This window comes from Fonticula alba (genome assembly GCF_000388065.1).
Source record: "Fonticula alba strain ATCC 38817 unplaced genomic scaffold supercont2.6, whole genome shotgun sequence".
Classification (NCBI taxonomy): Eukaryota; order Rotosphaerida; family Fonticulaceae; genus Fonticula; species Fonticula alba.
The window spans coordinates 2448756-2454290 of record NW_009242976.1 but is presented as its reverse complement, the minus strand read 5'-3'; the positions used below and the strand labels follow the sequence as shown (position 1 = coordinate 2454290).

At 74.2% G+C, this 5535-nt stretch overlaps 1 non-coding gene across 1 annotated transcript; it reads left to right on the top strand.

Annotated features, from left to right (window-relative positions):
- Nucleotides 1-5032: 5032 nt before the first annotated feature.
- On the top strand, nt 5033-5105 carry H696_04186. Its single transcript has one exon. It is a non-coding gene; the product is annotated as a tRNA-Glu (tRNA).
- Nucleotides 5106-5535: the final 430 nt, after the last annotated feature.

Sequence of the window (5535 nt, the reverse complement as noted above, 5' to 3'; positions counted from 1 at the left end):
GGGCGGGGGGTCGATCGCGGGGCATGGCCATTGCACCTGCTTGCGGGGGCTCCTCCGGCCAGGCCGTCGGGCTGCCAGCGGCGGGCGACCGGGAGGCGAGGGCTGCGCCTTTTGCGGGGGCCATCGCGCCACAGGGCCGAGTCGAGCATGCGTTCATTGCTTGGCCCGGATGGGGGCGGTGCCCGGGTCATGGGCCCGAGAGGCGCCAGGGGGGATGGTGCGATGTCGCGCGAGAAGGTGCCCACCACTGCCCGGGCCTTGGAGGGTCGTCGGGCCGCGCGGGACCGTGGGGGCTGCGGCGAAGGCACCACAGCCCCGGGTGGCACGAGCGGCCGCTCATAGGCCTTGGGCTGGGAGGCTGCTCTCGGGCGGCGGCGGCGGCGGCGGCGGTGGGGGCTCCATCGCTGCTGTGTGCCGGCCAGGGTGCCGGGCGCCAGGGAAGGGCGGATCCCATGCCGAGGGGCTCCGGGATCCGGATGTTGCCATTGCGGCCGCGCAGGCCGGCAGGGTCTAGGGTGAAGGTTTTACGACTGGTGCGTGGGGAAGGGGGGCGCCACTCTCGGACTTACTTGCTGCCCACGTCGGGGTATGCTGAGCGGCCGGATGTGCGGCAGGCCACGCGGGGGAAGCTCGGCCGGGGGATCGGCCCGGAGAGGCGAGCCTGCCCCGAGGCTGGTGGATACCGTCCCCGGCACGGGGGCGGCGCCGTCTGGGTGGGCGCTTGCCTCGCTGGCTGGGGGGCGACGCGCCACGGGTATCCGTGGGCCGGGCGCGATCAGGGCGCCGCCAAGAGGACATGCAGTGGCCGGGCTGCAGGATCGGGCGAGCAGCGAGCCGGGCGGCCGGGGATCCCCGGCACTCGGCGGGGCGATGTCAGTGCTCGGGCAGCAGGCGAGGGCCATCGGCGTGGCGTCAGGGAGCAGCCGCCCCGGCCAGAGGGCGAGCAGGCCGGTCTGCAAAGGCACCGACATCGGCCCTGGCGCAGGAGAGGCTGAGCCCGACACAGGGATCGAGGGGGAGCGGCCCGCGGAGGCAGCGGCGGAGCGGCCATTGCGGAGGAGGCGCCGCCCAGTGAGCGGGAGCCGGGCTGGTGGCCAAGGCGTCGCGTCCGTGCCCCGGGCATCGGCCTTGCCCTTGCGTGCGGGCCGTCAGGGGGGGGGGGGGAGGAAAGTGGCGACAAGACGCCGGGTGGGGGCATGGTCCCTGGGGGGGGGGGTGGCAAGGATTCCGGCCGGGCCGCGAGGGGCCGGAGAGGCAGGCGGGAGGAGGCCCGCGCCCATGCCTGTGCCCGAGGCATTTGCACAAATGAACAGGACTGGCTGAAGCCGGGTACTTGGCGAGGAGCCGCCATGGCGGTGGTCGCCGGCTTTGACGTCCCATGCCAGCGTGTCGCCCATGCTGGTGGGCCTGCCTTTGCTGTCGGTGTGGCGCCTGCCCGGGCGGAGGGGGACATTCGGCGGCGAGCAGCGTGGACCAGCCCCATGCGGCCGCCACACCCAAAGGCGCCGATGGGCGGGGGGCGGGACATCCCGCGCGCGGTCAAGCACCCGGAGGAGGCACCTCCACTTGACCGCGGCCCATCTTGACGCCTCCGAAGAGGCTGCCGCAGGAGGGGGGCAAGTGACCCTCGGCCGGGCACCGGCTCCAGTGTGCCGGTTGATCGGCCGATGGCACACCAGCGGTGTGCCCCCCCCCCCCTTGGGGTCGGCGAGCGGTGCAATGTCGTCAGCATGGGCCGCCCGGCGGTGGCTGTGGTGGTGGAAGATGCCGCCGAGTGCACTGGGGAGGGGGGATGGGTGCCGCGCCGCCGGGGCCAACGGGGCGGCGGGCGGATTTGCCGACGCTGCCTCCGCGACCGGAGGCGAGGATGCATCGACGCGCTTCCTGGATACCGGCATGGCGGAAGGCGCCTGCTCGGTGTGGGGTGGCGGGGAAGCGTGCTCGGGAGCCCCCGGCCAAGAGGCCACATCCGGGACTGAGACACGGGCCGGCGGTTCTCCGGGGAGTGTCTTCGCGAAGGGGCGATCGACGGCTGCCCTGTGGCCGCCCCTCGGCCGGGATACCACGGGGCAGGCGGCTGCGCACATGCCGGGAAGTCGGCTTGGACGCTCGGCCCGCCCTTTGGGCAGGTCCCTTGCGTCCTCGCCGGCGAAGGGGTTTCCCTCGTCCGAGCAGGCCGGAGCCTCTCGGCGGGGGTCGTGATCTCCGGGACGGCCCGGGGTGTGGTGGGGCTCCGGCCTTTGGCGCGTGGGGAAGCGGCCCGGCTCTCCGAAGGATGGACCCCTCCCCCCGGCCGAGGCCCGTGTGGGCCATGTGAATGCGGATGTAGGTAGCGAGTGCACGGGGCTCGACGTGGCGGTCGAGCGAGTGGTCCGGCGGAAGCGGGCCTCGGGCAGACGGGCAGGCCGAGGGTGTGGTCTGGATGGCGAGGAGATGGGCGGGCTGTGTCGTGGCCCGGAAGGATGCAGGGGGCGGAGGGTGCCCAAGACCGGGGCCTCCACGGGGAGGGTTTGTGGACCGGGAAGAAGGCTGCCCCGCCGGCCGAAAGGGGGCTCTCGTGGGTGGCTGGCCAGTTCGGGGAGGGATGTTGAATGGTCGGCCCGGCCGGGTCGACACATGGTGGAGGCATGTGCCGCAGTGTCCACCGGGAAAGGGACACCGCCGCAGGAGGGTGTCCTCGACGAAACAAACGACACCATGAAGAGCGGCTGCAGAGAGCGAGAGGGACTCAGGGAGGGAGAAGGGGACTCGGAGAGCGGGCCTGGCTAGGGCCGAGTGCGGGGCTCGGCCGATTGTGGGAAGATGTAGCCGGGGGAGGGGAATCACTTTGCGGCAGGCGCGCGGAATGGGCCCCTCGACGATGGGAATGGCGGGCCCGGCCCGCGGGGAGTGCGGGGAACAGACGGCGCTGGAGTAGCAAGGGCCGGGGGCCATCGATGGGCCCGGGCCGGCACCGAGGCGCAATGGCATGCTGGGCCGGCGTGGCGGTGTCCGCCAGCGGAGGGGGGCGAGGGACCGCACGAGGATGGTAGGGTGGATCGGCAGCCGGCCGTCGCCAACCAACCAACACCCCGCCGGAGGAGGGCCCGCGCCGCAGTGCGGCCCCCTTGCGCGATGCGCGTCCACTGTCCGTCGGCCCCTCCCCGCCCGCCGCGCCAGGCCCCGGCGTCAAGATGTGGCACCCATGCCGCCTCTGCACCGGCGAGAGAAAGGACCGAGAAACAAATGCCCAAGGCGCCGGGGGGCCATGCCACAGGGGGACGCTCGCAGCCCTGGGCTGGGGGGGGGGGCAGGAAGCAGGGGCACAGGTGAAACCAGGCACCCAAAATAAAAGCCACCCGCGGCCGCCGTGCATATATTAATGCTCCCTTTTCACCCCTCCCGCCGGTATTCCCCCCCGACCGCCGGGCGAGCAAGGTCCATGCGTTGGCATGCGGCAGCGGCCGGTGGCATCCCCGCGCCGCGACGCCCTCGCAACACATACGAGAAGGGCCCCGGCGCCCCGGGGCCCGGACACGCGCGCGGCATCCCCCCCCCCCGCACTCCGGATCCTCCTCGCCCGGCGCGCGGGCCTCCATGCCCCGGCCCCCAGACCGCCAAAAGGCGCTGGCTCGGCTCCCCGGCCCGAAGGCGGCGCCAGGTCCCGGGCCGCGAACGAGCGCCCCGAAGCAGGCCCCCGCTCCGCCTCTTGCTGCGCGGATCCATGGTACGGCCTGGCCTTTGGGCGTGGCGACGGCCCCCCTCCGAAGGAATCCACGACCAGGGGGCGATCTCGGGCCCGCCCGGTCCCCTCCGTGGTCGAGATATCGATGGGCCCGAGGGCCGGCGCCCTGCCCCGGGTCCCCGGCACGGCCGAGCTCCGGGCTGGCCCCCCATAAGTATCACCGGGGCCGCCCCCGGTCGGGCCCCTCATCATCCGATGGCCCGGGCCCCATGGCGCTTGCTCGCTCACCCGGCCCGCGACGGGCTGCCCGCCTCGGCGCTGTGCCCGGCCGCCTCGGGCCCCGGTTGCATCCGGTGTCCGCCACGGAGGCCCCGGGGCGCCGTCAAACGCGGCGCCCTTCCCCGGGCACATTCGCCGCCGCCCAGGTCTCCTCCACGCGGATGGCGCATCCCGCGCCCGCCCGCCCGCCCGCCCGCCCGTCCGCCCGCCCGTCCGCCCGCCCGCCCGCCCGCCCGCCCGCCCGCCCGCCCGCCCGCCGCACATGCGTCCCCGGCAGCAGGGCCCCCGGACGTGCTCACCCTGCTCTGCGGCGCTTCCTCGCCACACATCCCCCGCTTGACCAGCAGCCCGGGCCACCGCCACATCGCGCCCCCTCCGCCCGGGACAATACCGGCACTGCCTCCCGGCCGCCCTCCCCTTGGGCCTCGGTGGGCCTGCTCCTCGCCTGCGCCCAACAACTTCATGATGCCCCCCCCCCCCCTCCGGGCCCGGCCCAGTGGCACGCTCTGCGTCCGATCAGCCAACATGCCCTACCATAGCCATGCCTCGGCATTGCCTTTCCCCCTCCGAAACCACGCGCAGCTCATCTTCCGGCGCCGGCTCGCCCGACGGGGGTGCCCGGCACCGGGCCTCACGGTGGCCCTTGCCGCGCCCTCGCCGGTTCCCGAGCCGCGCATCGGCCGCCCGCCGCCCGGGCGTCTCTTCTGCCCCGCCCCGCCGTCGATCACCAAGGCAGGTCGCCCCCAGCCCGGCCCCCCCCCCTCCGACCCCTTCACCGAGTGCCTCATCCGCCCGGCGCACCCGCACCCACGAGCAAGGAGTCCCCTCCACGCCCCCGGCGAAAGGGTCTCCCGGTGGGGCCTGTGCCGCCCCCTGGCAGCCCGGTCGCCGCTTCTATGGCCCCTTCCTTGGTCATGTTCCTGGTCCGGCATAGCAGCCCCCCTTCTTTTTTTTTTTTTTTTTTTTTTGCCGGGACACCCCCCCACCGAGCGCTTGCCAACCTGCTTCGTGGGGGGCGCCTGGGGGCGCAAGCGAGGCCCCCCTCGCCGAAGGCACAAAAGGCCTCCTTGCGCCCTCATCACTCACCCCTCCCATATAGTCTAGGTGGTTAGGATACGTGGCTCTCACCCACGAGACCCGGGTTCGAGTCCCGGTATGGGAATTTCCTTTTGCTCGCCCCGCTTTTGGGGAGGCTCTCTGGCCGCGCGTGCGCGCCAAGATCCTCGCGGCCGCCAGAGCACCAGCCCGGACGTGGGCCATGCTCCGCCGGGAGGGGGGGCGTGCAAGCCCGGCCGCCGGACCGCCCCCTGGCACACTGTCTCGCCATGCGCTTCGCGGGCCCGGGGGGCGGCCGGCGCACCAGCAGCACCGGCCACGCCCGCCTGCGCCCGGGGTGCCGGCGCGCACCTGGCCGACCATGCACCTTGGGCGCGCCCTGTCCCGGCCGCCAGCCAGGTCGGCGGGCCTCGCCTCGGGCCGGCCCCGGTGCCCTGCTTTCTTGCTCGCCCTCCCCCTGCCCCCGGCGCCGTGCGCCGGCCGCCGGCACGATGCCGTCCCCTGGTCCGAGGCCTCCTGCCCCCCTGGGCCGCGCA